The sequence below is a fragment of the Electrophorus electricus genome, chromosome 5, assembly GCF_041902795.1.
Source record: "Electrophorus electricus isolate QZ-2024a chromosome 5, ASM4190279v1, whole genome shotgun sequence".
Lineage (NCBI taxonomy): Eukaryota > Metazoa > Chordata > Actinopteri > Gymnotiformes > Gymnotidae > Electrophorus > Electrophorus electricus.
The window spans coordinates 15,874,505-15,890,936 of NC_137501.1; the positions used below are offsets into that span (position 1 = coordinate 15,874,505).

At 39.3% G+C, this 16,432-nt stretch overlaps 1 non-coding gene across 1 annotated transcript; it reads right to left on the minus strand.

Annotated features, from left to right (window-relative positions):
• Positions 1 to 216: 216 nt before the first annotated feature.
• Positions 217 to 290, minus strand: trnai-aau (transfer RNA isoleucine (anticodon AAU)). The gene has a single exon. It is a non-coding gene; the product is annotated as a tRNA-Ile (tRNA).
• Positions 291 to 16,432: the final 16,142 nt, after the last annotated feature.

Here is a 16,432-nt window from a genome sequence, read left to right on the forward strand (position 1 = left end):
TAATGCCAGAGTCCCTCTGATTTCATACTTTTCTCTGCATTGTCCAAGATTTGTAAACAAGCACAAATCCATGGGTAAAGTTTTGTAATCAAGAACACACTCTCATGTACTTGGAACATGTCTTAGCAGATTGTGATTTACAAGCAATGTTATAAGCAACACAAGTTCAAACAGGTGGTTTGTTGACAAGGGGTCATTCATCAAACAAAACCCACATGGCCCATATGGGGATCGAACCCATGACCTTGGCGTTATTAGCACCACGCTCTGACCAACTGAGCTAATCGGCCTTTCTCCATTCATTTCGCAGTTTTTGGTGGAGCACTGAAGGGAACCTTTCCATGAAATTGTAGACTTGGTGTCAACGAGATTACGGCCACTTTTTCGACCGAGCATAGGTGAAAGTTGACACTTATTGTTCCCTCTGACAAATGGTTATTCTGCAGCCAACTTTTGAATTAAACTTCAAAAGCAAATGTGGAGAAGCTTTTGTTAAAGAGCAATTCAGTGCAGTTGTACACAGTGACGAAATCATCAATTGCAAAGTCCACTGAGCTTTATTGCTGCGAGTTACATAGTGCTGTCTATTACACCATGAAATCTGCCATAACAACAAAAATGTAATGTCTGATTCTGTGAGCCAAGGAATATAAACCTTTTAGGGACATATTTAAAATATCAGATTTTCTGCACAGAGTAGGCATTTTTTTCTAGCTTTAACCATACGTCCTCTTTCTTTGGAAATCTGTGTCATTGCTGCATGAATAAGCAAAAAGATTTTGAGCAATTTTTTGTCTGGGTCTAAGGGGCAATTTATTCAAACCAAAAGATGCTATTTTAGCTAGTTTGTCAAATGAACATGTCAAACCTACAGAGACAATGTGTCTAGCTACAGAGCTCTGCAAGGTTTAATTCTTGGAAGTATTTGAAGCCATAGAAAGTTATTCTGTAAGCATTGCTTAACTCAATAAAAAGAGACAGTTAGAGCCAATGGCTGCCAGATCTAACATAGCTCACATTTTATAGTGTTTGCATAGCATATCAGAATCTGCAAGAACTATTCCTGTCATTTCAGGAATAAGCTTTTTTGACTTCACAGCTAGATGAAATATTTAGGGTGGATGCAGGATTTGGTATGATCTCCTAGAGAATTGCCATTCCACTGTGTCTTCAGCTTTTGTCCGATCTGCAAACAAGTCCCACTCTAGGAGAACTAGGTCAAGTGGTAGAGTGCTCTTTTAGTATGTGAGTGTTAGTGGGATTGATGCTCACATTCTCAAGTCTAGAATTTGTAGTTTTTTTCTATGATGAAATCCTTTCTGATAGCAAATGTTTTCGGGACCTGCTAATACGCTTATGCCATGCACACATTACGTGACTTTTGAAGTTTTCAAATTGATGTATGGCTCACACTGCACAACTGTATGTCTTGGAATCTGGAAAGCTTAATTTGTGGTATCTCAGTGGCAGACATAATCAGTGATAAACCACTGATATGTCAACTGGTCTTAACACAGACAGATTTAACTTACTCTGTTGAGACTGTGTCTAACTTAAACCTTTCCTTCAAATAGAAGAGATCCTTGTTGCAGAGGTAATGTTTTTACCTTTATATGGTTTTCCCACTCATAGTCATGCAACACACAAATGCAAACCTCTCACAGACTGTCTCACACACATCCAGTTATTCATCTGAACACATGATGTTTCTGTCTCTGTACCGCTATTAGTTATGCAATGGTTCCTCAATACTAGCACTAACTGAACAGGGTTCTGTATAAATATGATCTTTATAACAGCTGCCATAACAGCAAAAATGTAATGTCTGATTCTGTGAGCCAAGGAATTATTATTGATATTGTGAATATTTAATAACCTCCAATGCCAGCAAATTAAATTTAACAATATTGTGAAAATTGTAAAGGATACTTTATTCATGTCCTCATTGCTAAAGATTGTATCGCTTTATCACAGCGATACGCTAGTTAGCTAGCTAACAGTTGAGGTCAGCGAGTGTCAAACTCGGGGCTATAAACCATTCCTTGTGGAACCATTTCATTGTTCAGCTTTCAACTTTGATCGTTTAGGTGCTGGTAGTTTGTTAGCTAGCTAACTGTTCAGCAATAGAAAACCTACTTTTGTATGATTTAGAGACCCAAATTCACAAACCTGTGGGTTTTCAAATGTATCGTTCTCTCTAAATAAGCAAAATGACTTAAGCCATTACTACAGCTATCGGACTGTTTGAACTACAATATTCGACTGTTCATTTATTGTTAATTAGATTAAATTAACTTTCATAAACATTCTGTATTAATAGAATGTAGTTTGTAATGACTGATTAACTGTGTATATTCAACATGAAGCTATTCATATAACGTTTCAAGTTTGGTTTATTTGTAACATACATTTATTTGCCACTTTCATTTTTAGGCTGTAAAATGAAAGCTCCTTGCTCACAATCATTGCTATAGTTTGATCAAATTCAGTTATATATATAAACTCCCTATTCAATGGGAAGAAACCAGTTCATGTCATTGTGAATTGCTGGTTCTGTAATCAAAACACTGAGGTTCCATATGAGAACAGAAACTGCTGAGACTGTCCATTCTGTGTGCAGTACAATGGCTTCTAAGAGGTATTGCTGTATTTGAGACATGGTGAGGACATATTTTAGTGAAAGTCTTCCAATGATGCACCCTTACCTGAACCATTTTATGCTGTTGCTGCTGTTAAAAAATGCAGAATGGTGATTATAACGAACCGATCCTTGCACAATATATGGAGCACCTCAACCATGGGGTATCAGCTGGTGTCCCTGTGCTTGATGCATCCAAGACTCAACCAGACACTGAAGATCAAGCAGCTGGCTTCCTTCACTCCCAGAGAGGAAGTAGGTTTTCCATTTGAACTGTTGCCTTCTTAGTTAAGACGTATGCATTGTTGATTGCAGTGCCAGAGCTGTGAAACTGTGCAAGGTAATGCATGTCCAGTGCTGGACTTGGGCAAAGATTGTGAGTGGGTCTTCAAGGGCAAACAGGATCTGATGGCCCACATGTAGTTTGATATTATTCCTAAATAACTAAGTTTACATGGCTATTTGAAAGAAGCTGATCATGTAAGCAGCAAAGACAGAATATCATTCTCTGACTAAGGATTTAGTTGACTCATGTTTAACCCAACTAAACTGTGGTCCTGGCTGATTTTAGTTGGACTATTGAGCCACTGACTCATGCACAGAGTTTTCTGAGTATTTTGCAGTTTCTTACTGTACTGAGTTCTTACTGAGTATAACATCAACTTTGATACATTTGTTTTCTTTTCACCGAACAAAGCCTTCAACTTTGACTGTGGTGACATGAAATCCAGATGTGCAGAGTGTTTTTTCAGTAATGCATCTTTTGCCCGTGCATTTTGATTGCAGTGTTAGGAGGTCATAACTGCTGATCAGAACTTTGGACAAGAGGGCTTATCCTCATGGCTCTCTGACTTTCATGTACAACAACAAACAATATTTTCTTATTTATTTTTTTCCAGTTGTAACAAACCGTTCTGCTGTTTTTTAACTTCTGTCAAATTTTTAATGGTTGTACAGGACAATTACGATGGAAATTGAGGTGTACAAGTGCCACCTTGAACAGACCTACGAGTTGTGCGGGCCTGTCAGACAGCTAAGCAGTATGACATCCAGCACCAGAACCGACAGCTGCGGGCCCTGCTTTTCAACCACCAGCTCAGATGCAGCCAAGATGCAGACAAAGAATTCATTAAGGTGAGTAATTATTGTCAATGGTTGTCTTAGAATGGTGCTAAAGTGCTTAAGATAGTTTTTGGCGATTCTATAGCCAAGAATTCTCAAGATCACATCTAGCTGCATTCCTGTTGGGTGTGAATGACAGTTGCTCCTTCCCAGTTGATACAAAGTGACGATAGAAAAAAAGGCGTACACGGAACTGGTAGTGAACACTGTCCTTCAAGTGCATATAAGTGCATACAGTGTTTGAGCCTGCAATCCAGTTCATTACCCTGTCCAACAGGCTCCCAGGTTCCCCTCCACATCTTCCTTGTCAGAGATAAAAATTGATATAAAAAAATGGATACTTGAATACTTTTGGTTACTTTTTTGTTCCTGGCTACCATGCTTTTTAAAGCATTGATTATTTCAAACATTGATTTATCTAAGATAAGCAAAGACCTGTTCTCTCTTGCTGCATTTTGTGGGGTTTTTTTTGTTTTTTTTGTTTTGTTTTCTTTCCAAATGAAGCTGTTGTTTTCATTTTTGGTGGGTTTCATACTATCCACACCAGCTTCCAGGTTTCTCTCCTTTTACATACCAAGCAATCAGCTTCCTTTCTCTTTGCTACAGAGCACCTCTTTTCTGTCCACACCTGCTTGGCTGGTAGCTCTCAGAAGCCTTGCCTTCCTCACCTGTGCTTTTCTGGTTGCGCTGGCCATATGTGGGTCTGGATGTGACTCTGGAGACACATCCTCTCTCCACAACAGCCCGCACACTCTCAGCGGGGGAATCATCCCACCCAAAGAAGCCCACCAAAGTGACACTGAAGCCAAAGCAAAGAGCATCACCAAAACTGCAAATGTGGAATGACCTGGTGGGTATTCTGCCAGAGAGAGGCAATAGAGAATATCAAGCTGATCTGGTAGTCTGGAAGCAACCACCAGATGGCTGTTGCTTCTGTTGCCCTTTTGACTTCCATCAACATCTACTCAGGCAGTAAAAAGAAATGGTGTACTGGGAGGTAGTAAATCTTGCTAATCAGTACTTGTTTTTGGCCTGTGAAAATACAAACAAACAATACACATATTCAAACACTTCTGAACTACAATTGCTTATCAGGATTTACACAGGCTTATGTTCTTAATAGCTCTTTGCTTACAACTTCATCAAAGCGGTTTTGTTCTACAGTATGTGAAAAGTCTACTTTCCCACACAGTTCACATGAGTCTTGATTCGTCCTGCTGGTTCTTCATGTCTGTGAATGTGAAAAATCTAACTTTTTTGCTTGGCTTCAAGCAGTGATCCTTTGATTGTATCATTCATGATTCATTTAGGATTACAACCAAGTGGTTCAATATCCAGCTAGAGGTGTACTCAAGTGAGGTAATAAAATGAAATTATTGATGTAATAATATGATGGCAGGAATTGTAAAAGACCAAATTAGGCTTCAGAAGTAAGCAGGAAGTGAGAATGACCAAATATGGCCTCTGTGGCAAGTCCAGGATTGAGGCCAGGATACCACCTAAAGGTACAATTAAAAAAAAAAAATGGTTTTGTAACTTGATGAAAATGTATAAATATTGAACCCACCTGAGACTGTTAGACATTCTGTGGTCAATACCTCGTCTGTATGCAACATTGAGCTCAGAATAAAGATGGCACCGGCTATTCCCTTCAATTAATTACTTTATTTTCTATTTAAAGTGTACTTGAGAAAAGGACTGGAATGTGGGAAAAATCTAGGAACCACACAAGAATGTCTGGAGATAAAAATTCAAGGCTGCATAGCCATACCTTAATGTGAGAGATCCTCCATTTCAGAGTCTGCTGTGTGAGAGTCCTGTGCCTTTTTTCTCTAGCTTGGAATAGGACTGTTACTTCTGCTTCTTAAGGTTTTCAATCAACAAGGACGGTGGCTCCACCTGCAATGAACCATGAGCTTGTTATATTGAACTGCACAAGACAGTAAATTAACTCTTGTATTCATTCTGTATGAAGTGCGCCTCACTTGAGATGTCAGCCAAAGTTTAGCAGTAAATATGGTTATCTGCAGTTAAGTGTGTTGCTATTGATAGACATCTTCAGCTAAAAATAAGTCTTCCTTGACCCTAATCCACCAAGCCCAGATACAACACAGACATGCATGTGCTGTAGTTGGCTTCAAAACATTCAATGAACTTGTCAGCAACATGGTCCAGATTCCTGCAGCATGTGACATGCGTCTGCACGCATCCTGCCCCCACAGTCTCTGCCTGGCTCCCCCCACCCTCCTCCACCCCCAGTTTGCTCTCTCATCCTACCCACCAGCAGCTAATGTCCGCCGCCGCAGCGCAGCACCTCCCACTGTATGCTGCATGCTCCTCTGTGTGCCTGTGGTAAAACCTCGCCAAGTTTAGTGTTCTAGCCACTGCACTCCCCTCCCCAACTCACACATCAATCTCAGAGGCAGATGGATTCCTGTCTCCCAGCCGCATCCCAACTTTTTGACCTGTACACATACTTGGATAAATGTTCTCTGTGAATACAAAACAGCAACATTTGTCTAGTGTACCGGAGACCTCTTGGAAGTTTTGTAGACAGATGAGGCCGGGCTGTGCTAGCTGAGAGAGACGATATTTGAGCTTGAATCTGACTAGCACATGCACAGAAGCATAGGGTATTATGAAGGCTCTGTATGATATCGTGACCCAAGGTTGAGCTTACAGTAGGTTGCCATATTGCCTCATATCAAGGGCAGTGTACGTTGGAAGACCATAGCAGAGACGTGTGACCGAACTATGTGCACGAGCGCATAACATGCCGCATTCCTTGTTTTCTCCCATTTTTGAGTGAAGCTAATTGATAGTGCCATCTGCCATCTCCTTTTAGAAAGCCAGTGCAGTGCCTTGGCTGTTGATGTGAGTTGTTTTGTCAAAGGAAAGAATTGAAAATGTGAGCGGTGATCTCCATGTAATACTTAGGCTTTAATGCCCTTTACCACTCATTCAGTGCTTGTCTGTGTTTATGTTTTCAGTGTTACAGTGTGATTTTATTTAGGTGAAATTTGTTTTCAGTCTATCTGCAGTAGTGCACTTAAAGGGCCAGGAAGGTTAGTGGAACACATTTGCTCTGCCTCTGACCTCACAATTCCACTGTAACAACAGTGTTCAATTCCGTCATTTAAAAAAAACAAACAAACTTGTTTTGGTTTAAATTTGTTTAAAGATTTGTTTAAATTGTGTGTGCCAGTGTATGTGAGCGTGTTACAGTCTCTCTGACCCTCCACACCCATTAGTGCGTTCTTCCACTAGCTTCTCTCTCGTTCCTGCTTCAATATTCAAGGGAGGATTGAGATCCATTCAGGTAATTTTGCAGTCTTCAAAAAATGCATTGAAAGACATTCCAGTAGCTCAGTGGTGCACCTGCGCTCCACTCTGCTCCCCAGTTCGGAGGATGCCAGCACCTATGTTTAGTCTTTTATGTTTAGTCTATTTTAGTCTGTTTCTCTTTATTTCCTTTGGACTCCAGTGCTTTTTAATAATCTGTTTTGGACATGGTATGGCTGCTCCATTACCCAGGAGCCCATACAAAGGTTCATTTCTGCCTGCCTGCATAACTGCTGGAGGGAGGATTTTATGTCCAGAAAATGTTAAGATGGCAACAGCTCGGTGGGAGACAGTATGTGAGAATCACGTCTTAGGCTCATTTTACTGTTTCTCATGTAGAAGGAATTCCCTCACTATGTTCCCATTCTGAGCATCAAAGCCAACTGGGATGGGGGTTTTGTCACATTCTGAATTCTAGCTCATGTCATATTTTGTCAGCATTGGCTTTGATAGACTCAGGTTATCGGTACAAATTTACATTCAAGATTAGTTGTTTTTTACATATATATCCCCTCTCCTGCAATCATGGCTAATTAGCTGCATCCATCATTGTAATTGTTTAATTTTTCATGCTAATTCATTCACCCTTGTATTAGTGCCATGCATGTGAAACAGACTCTTGAAAGGTTTTCTTTTTGTATCTTGCATGCCTAGCATAATAGGACATTCAAAATCCCTTAAATTTTAAACTTTTTTTTTTATGTATATATCTCCTCAACATTCCCAGTACAACTGCTGTAGAGTCCACGACTCAACTCTTGACTAAAGTCTTCACTCCGAGCGTCTGAGCCGGCTGCTGCGGCATACGCCACGCTGCTCTGTGACCCTCACTCTCCACTCCTCTCCTCTCCCAGCTTTTCCAGATCCCTCAGATGCAGACAGCCCAGCCTGCCATTCCAAGTAACAGCGCTTCCTTTCGACCCGTGTCCAGCCAGCCCATCATGATGTTCCTGACACCCATGCCCTTCACCTCATCCCAGACCGGCCAGTACTACGTACTCCAGTACTACGTGCCTCAGGTACCCAGAGCAGAGAAAAGCGCCTGTGCAAATATGTACACAGTGTAGCAAATGGGTTGAAAATCTGTCTATAAACAGGTTGGCCAGCAATAAATAAACTGCTCCTAAAATGTGTAGATAAAAATATGTTTTATCTTGGAAGCAGAAATGAGAAGTTCTAGTTAAGTTTTTTTTCAGTGTAAAAACTAAATGTTTTTGTATTTTTTGTTTGTTTACTGCTTTGAATATCTCTTAGGAGTGTCCTATATGAATGGCCATGTCTGGTGCTAGGCCCTTTACCTCTGCTGTTCTGTTTCATTCTCAGTATCACCACAGTGGCCTTCCTTACGTGGGACATCCCCAGCAGTACTCCGTCCAGCCCACAGGACCCAGTACATTCTACCCTGGGCTCTTTCCTGCAGACTGCCCACTAGCATATGGTGAGTTTGGACTTCGCTTTCTCTACCCCCACCTGGGAAACCTACATGCGTGCTCTCACCGATAAAGAGACCTTTCTTCTGGGTATTCCTGCTGGCTGAAACTGGTTTTTCTTTTGCTCTCTAACTGAAACCAGTGCTTTTTTTTGGTCACCACTAGTGGCAGGGCCTTCATACTATCCTGGCCAGATCATATACACCAAATCTCCATCCATAATAGTGCATACAGCTCAGCAGCCTCCACCCACTAAGAGGGTAAAGAAAACAGTGAGTATTCCCCATGCCTCAGATGTGAAATTAATTTAATTGTGGATTGACTAGATGCAAATAACTTGCTGTTCGCTAAGATCCGTATCCGAGACCCTAACCAGGATGGCAAGGATATCACAGAGGAGATCATGTCAGGAGTAGGCATTAGCCAGAACACAAGCCCACCAGTGGGACGTCCCTGCACTACCTCTACTGCTCCACAGGTAAGCCATTCAGTCCCACAGCCCGAGCCCCTGATCGGCTGCAGGCCGCTGCTTCGCGTCATCCACTCCACAGGTCAAAGTTCTCTCTCATCTAGTCCTCCCTCATAATAAGCTCTGAGCTGATTGTTTGGTTGTTTGGCTGGCTTTCATTGTCTTGTCCTATTAAAAGCATACATTTAGCATATGCAATCTTTGTCAGTTACAGGAAAAAAAAATACTGTTGGTGGGTTTTTTGTTTGTTTGTTTTACATTCTCCTTACTATAGAATTAACAGTCGACTGTTCGGTGACTTTGCATGCTGAGTTGTAACACTGATTAATAGTATAATTGTGGCAAGAATCAAAATCAACACTAGCTAAAATGACTGAATGCATTGGAATTTATTATTCCAATAGCACAATTTGAATGGGTCTACGGTACCTTAGTGTGTCAGGTCCTGTTATTTCTGTTGAACATTTGATGTTTGGGGGCACATTTTTACATCATTAGGCCTGCAGGCTATGTGATAACGGCTATGCGATAAAAATTGTATTTGTTTCCTTTCCAGTCCAATACAAATTATAAATTACAAATGTATCAAAATGTAATTAAAGTCATATTTCAATTAAATGTATTTAAATACTGTTCAACAATATTTCTACTCATATCTACAGGTGGAACCTAAAGATATGAATGTCAATGAGAGGGATAAGTGTATTGAGGACCTGGAAGCCGTGTTTGCTAAAGTGAGAAAGTCTGCAGTGGAGCAGAGCAATCCTAACGCTTGTTTTCCATAAATTCTCACAATGCTATGAACTATGCATTTCAAGTAGATGTAATTAAATATTGCTTAACACTGTTTCTCTTCATAGTTGGAGGTGAAACTGAATTCTATTATAAAGATGGAATATGGTTCCTGTGAACATGATATGGGCCAACTGATTGAGGAGATGGAATCCACAGTTGCTAGAGTGAGAAAGTCTGCAATGCAGCAGAGCAATCCTAACACTTGTTTTCCATAAATACTAACAATGCAATTAAATATGCATTTCAAGTAGATGTAATTAAATATTGCTCAACACGGTATTTGTGTCTGCAGGCGGCCAAACTGTTAGGATTAGAAGCCGTACTTGCTCGGGAGGATATGGCTGCATAACCTCTGATGACAGCAATAAAGAGCATTAAAAATACTCTGACATTTTTCAGTCTAATCCCTGCCTATGTTGTCTGCAACACAGTCAATTATACCATGGATAGTAATTATATCTTATTTTTTTTTGTCTCACAAACATTCTGAATGTAACATTTCCTACAGCTTTAAAAATACAATCACCATACTTGGCACCCACACTATTTTTTCCCTTCATGTCCACTTACATCTATGTAACTTAACAATCACAATTCATTTTTAGACAACCAATTTCCAACCTCTATATATATATCGCTCGGAATTCAACAGACACCTGACTCAAGTATTTTTATTTTTATTTCCTCCATGTTGTTTATAATAGGCCTACAGTAAGAAATCCTTTTAAAGGTGATCGCCATTTCTACCACTGTATACTGTTGAAGCATACAAGTTTTTATTCATTGAGAGATATGTCATTTATGGGGATTAGGTACAGCGTGTTTTGTTCAGGACATTCACGACGATATATGTTCTAAATGGGATTGTAAAATAACTAGCTAGCTAGCCATGTATTTAGACAGAACCTGAATTGTGTTACATGGGGATTTTTATCCTATGTTTTTAAGGCTGCATTATGTACAGCCTAGCATAAATAAATACGCAAGAATGCAGAGCACAAATAGTCCATAGTTTATTTTCCCTTCTATATAAGCCCGCAGGTTCATAGGTGACTAGCTTTTATAATGTCATGTGTAATTTGAGCATAATGGTGGAAACTTCAAAGAACAATATGGAAAAAAAAGGAGGGTTGTTTACATAATTGCCCTTGAAAAAGTTTATAAGAATTAAACTCTTGTGTACCCCTCAGACATTCTCCAGAGGGTCCCTCAAAAGCATGTTTATATTTAAGTTGCAATAAAGGACAGGACCAGCTATTCTCTTCAACTAATTCTGATATCAAGTGGAAACAAGTTGTCAGGTTCTGGTCCGCACCGAACCAGGAACGCAGACACAGACACGTACACACATATCCGCACAAATCACCTACCACGACCACTGCTCGGTTCACAATCACACACTTATCAACCATCACGATCACCTGCTTCTAATTAACTCTCTCCCTATTTAAACCCCTCATGTACCATCCTCCAGTGTTTCCCATTTAGCATACTGTGGACTAAAGCTGAGCCTGTCTTCATGATCTTCGCCACATCTGTGTTTTTAAAACTTTTTGGCAGTGCTTTGTGTGACTAATATCCTGCCTTTTTATCCCTCACCCATGTCTTGCTCAGGTGTCAATATGTCACATAACTAAATTAGTGTTCTATTATTTTCTTAGTTTGTACAAGAAGTACAAATATGTAGCTATCTAACATTTATAATGTGTATTGTTTCTTATTTTGTTAACATTAAAATGTAAAACCAAGTGAAAACATTTAAATGTAAAAACAGGTTTGACACTGCTTTGGATCTAGTGAAAATACTAGAAGCTGTCAAAACCATGACCTGAGCAGTTTGCATTTAACACATAGAGAGAGAGACAGAGACGATGTACAACAACAACCAAAGGTATTCAGATCTTAAGGGAATCCTTTCACTTAGTCTTCAATTATGCACTCCATAGATGTCATGAGGGACAGCCTCACAAGAAAGGAGGCCTGGTGCATGGCATGCAGTGGTGCCTATCATGCGAACACAGAGAGAGACAGAGACAAGGTAGCAGACAACAACCAAACGTGTTCAACTGCTGTCAGGTCTTTCTCAGTAAACTTCAGAGAATGAAGTACAGGGCAAGCACTTGAACATGCGCATGTTCTTCCCTGGATACAGACACTTTGCCTCAAAGACAGTTGCCTCACAGGTTTGTTCCAAAATGACTTCCCTTGTCCCTTATTCCCTTATGCAACAGGAATTGAAAAGAAAGGTGTGAGCAAGTATACTCTCCACTGACAAGCTCCTGTTGTTTAAGTGTGAATGGATTCTGTGACTTGAACAAGTCTGCTCCTTATCTCATCCAATATAGAAATTGCTCACCGAACTACAATGAGTGAACAAGGTCTAATGAACTTGCTGTGAGAATGATCTCAGTAATTAACTCAAAAAGGATAGGCTCAGAAGTGTTGATTTTTTTTAAAGTAGGAAGGATTTTGATATTTCAAGCTTGCCAGCAGAACTAGCTAGCCTAACCTGGGATGACAGCCAATGCACAGCATCACAGCTGGGGGAAACGGATGTGAAATGTCAGTTTAATCGGCAAGGCTCAAGGCAACAGGGTCCTGTCCCTTGACTGAGGTTGATCTAGAGGTATTTCAAGAAACTTATCAAGCGCACTTTAGTGGCAAAGAACAATATTTTCACTTGAACAGGGACCACAGATTAAAAGTCTGATGCTCTACTGACTGAGCTATTCAGGAGAGAAGCAATATCAGAAACATTACAAGTGCAATGTACATGTATGCAAAGAAAATTGAGTTCATGTGTATCGCATTAAGATGTCAATCTGCCTATGGAACATAACACCTCTTACGAGGCTAGATTTTTGCTCTCAAGCTGCGATGGTTTTGTCATGTTGTCTAAGAGAAGAGGCTTTGGTCGGTGGAGTGAGTCTTTGATAACTAAGATTGTAACTAAGATTGTAACTGCTCACCGCACTACATCGAGTACACAAGGTGTAATGAACTTGCTATGAGAATGATCTCAGTAAGTAACTCAAAAAGGATAGGCTCATCATGATGCATTAGCTAACAATCGGCACTCATACACAAGTGTGAATGTTCAACATTCATTCAAGCATCTCGAGGTCACAGTCTGTAGTGTGTACAAAAGGAATCTAAAGAAAAGGTTTGAGCAAGTGCATCCTCCACTGATAAGAGATATAACTTTAGACTCCAATTGTAACATTAGAAAAAAAGATGTACATACAGTCCATTTGTTTAAAATGTTCTTTGATGTGAAGCTCATATTATTTTGCCCCCACTTACGCAGAACTTGATTGTTGGAAGAATACAACAGGGGAACTTTCAGTTGTACTTCACATGACTGACACTGTGTAGACTTTAACTAATGTACAGTTGTGTAGCTTTAGAGTTGTGTACAATTGGAGCAAGTGACCTAAGCAACATGTATTGCATACACAGTTTGCCTTAACAAACCTATCACTTCATCATGGTCAGAATATTTGTTATAGATACATGTAATGCTTCAGCATTGCTACTAGTTCTAATACACTCAAACTAGTGCACCAGAGTGGGTGATGGTAATGGTACTGTTAGAAGCAAACCTATATGACTGGGGTTGGGCTTCCACACACTGTCCCTTTCTCCCAATTCACAGAGCGGAAACGACTCGTTTTCAGCCTGTTTTTTTTTTTTTTTTTTACACAACCAATTTCCAACCTCTATAGATATCGCTTGGAATTCAACAGGCACCTGTTGCTACTGCACCTTTAAGACGGATGTAGGATAAATGAGCTCCTTTATGATTGGCTGCCCTGTATTGTGCTTCATTCAAAAGGTACTCAGAGCTGAAATGCCTGAGAAAGGCAATTTAAGTGGGTGTGCTAAACCTCTATAGGCTGAATAGGCAGAGATACGTAAATAAAGTGTTCTTGTGACATTAGAAATACAAATTTCAAAAGGGGCATTTTTGGCAGCTTAACTGACATAGTTAAGAATTTTAACATTTAAAATATATATATTAAAAGGAGAATGTTACTTATTTCACTCTGACTGTAAAACAGTGCATATTTTGTTAAATGGGATTTCCATCCCATGTTTTTAAGGCTGCCTTATGTATAAATAAATATGCAAGAATGCAGAGCATGAATAGGTCAGTCTTCCATTCTGTATCACATACCTACCCTTGATAACACCGTGGTAACTGGAAAAAAAACAACCCTTTTTACTCAGTTGTCACTACTTCCAATAGACTTCACGCTAATCTCATAGAAGTCCGCCCCTTTCCGTGTCCTCCGGAAACAGCACTACCGTTGTGTTGTGACGGGATTTGTTCCTGAAGTTGTATGCGTTTTCTGAATTTGCACTGCATTTCTAAAGTGTGTTACCACTTTGATGAATATGCTTTGTGTATTTGCAGCACGATGGGTTTTCCAGGACACCGTAATTTATGCATGTTTAATTCCATCTTTTATTCACGTACTAAGCCCAACCCTATAGGCTAATATTTATAAAACCGAGATAACCATAGAAACGTCTTCATCTGTGCTTGATACTTTCACGAAAAAACGGAACTGCTGCTTGTCAAGCTTGTTTCATCAGGTTTTATATCATCGTCATGACGTGTTTGAATTGATCCCAGGCATATGCAGTCCTCATCAAAATCCATGCATGTCCTAGGCTGTGAGTAAGGTATGTTCTCTCTCTGGTCACAGTTGGCAAATAAATTATGCATATAGATTGTGGGGAAAACACTTTAGCACGTGTTCTCCAAAGAAGTGTCTTAATATGAGCTATCTAGCTAGTTCCAATGTCAACTGTAATCATAACACTGGGTTTCTCTCTGTGCTCAGGTGTCTTATTCGCATGCCAGTAACATGTTAGCGATATTGCAGTAGTGTGAATTTTTATGTTGCCCGTGATGAAAGGTGACAGCGAATAAAAATCCAAACATTTTTTTTTGTTCAGGTCTTTTTAACGGTCATAACCGACACATATTTATCTAACAAAAAATCAGGTTCCTCTAAATGTGTGGAAGAACTGCTGTGCATATTTTTGTTTCCAGTGGCCTGAGTACCTAAAATATGTCACCATTTTAGGAAGCAGGAAAGCAGGGCTGCTTACAAACATGACATTAGAAAATTATTTTTGGGATATTTTCATTTATGATTTTCCCCTTTTTGTTGTTTGTTAGCTTTTTTACTTTCATTTTTTGTAGGGACTGTGATATATATTTTGTTATTTGAATGCATAATATAGCTTTGGGGCTCCCACAGACACTTGTGTATATACACATATTAGGGGAGATTTTTTCATTGGTTTGTATATGTTTTTGAAGGAATGCACATAGTTCTTATGTTTGAGCCACTTTAAAGATATTTTTTGACTTGTATCAGAAAGGAATGCAAGCATTTATTCATATCAACATTTTCCTTGCAGAGTCATTTCAAAGACGATGCAACAGAATAGTTTTGCTTTTCTATTCTGTACTTTGTTTATTGACAGGTAATTCCACCCTCAACTTTTTAGGGTGCCTCCCCATAATTGCTCAGCTCTTCTGTGTAATAAAAGCAGGATTGGTTTGTATATCACATTGGTGTAGGTCATTTTCACCTGTTATATAAAGAACATTCTAATGGCTTTGGGGGAGACGAACCAAATTAGTCCTTTATAATTGTAATTATATATTACTTTGCTTCATTAGAAGTTTGTGATTATTCCTGTTATTCATCAACTTAGGTACCGTGATTTACTGGGGTAGGTCAAATTAAAAGATAATTGCCTGCTTATATTAGGTAAAGAAAGTTTTTTATGTCATAGTTTTCACTTACTGTGATTGGGACAATACATCTTTTACATGAGGATGGATTTTATCAAAGCTTATAGGGATCTGTATGCCATGCATAGGACGCTTATGCCTTATTTAGTTCACTAAATACAAGCAGTTCATTTTTGTTTTAAATGTTGATGTTCCACCTGCTCCATCAGACCCTCTGCTTTGACACTATGTCCACCTGGTGTACATCAGTAAGCACAGCCTATAACAAGGTATGTCTTAGCCACTTGTAATCTTCTAAGCATTAACTTTCACAACATTTTTATGACAATGTTAGTCTTTATAGTTTCCATAACTAGGTGCTTAACTGAAATCAGCTCCAGTGTTTCATGTTGATGTCTTTCATTTTTCATACATAGTCATGTATATATTTGTGACATGCTACATTTGTTACTGTTTTCACTTGAACAAGGAAAATCATACTCAAACCAGATATATAAGTGGACAGTCAGGGTGAAATAAGTAACATTCTCCTTTTAATGTTATATTTAAAAAAAATATTAAAGGTCTTAAGTATGTCAGTGTTTTCGTTAGTCTTTTGGCCAATGTTTTTTTTAAAAAGAGATAAGGAGATACCAGAACAAAATAGAAAAGCAAATAATAGAGGAAGATGGCATGGGATGGAGGGATGGAGGGATGATAAAAGACAGGGGTAGTAACGAATAATTTATTCTATTCTCTCAGCTATTCTCTTTAACTAATTCTGAAGTCTGCATCTTTATTTTCTATTTGAATGTTAACTTTACGACTAGCTGATTGGGGTTTAGGAATGACACTAGCGTTGATTTTGATTCTAGCCACAG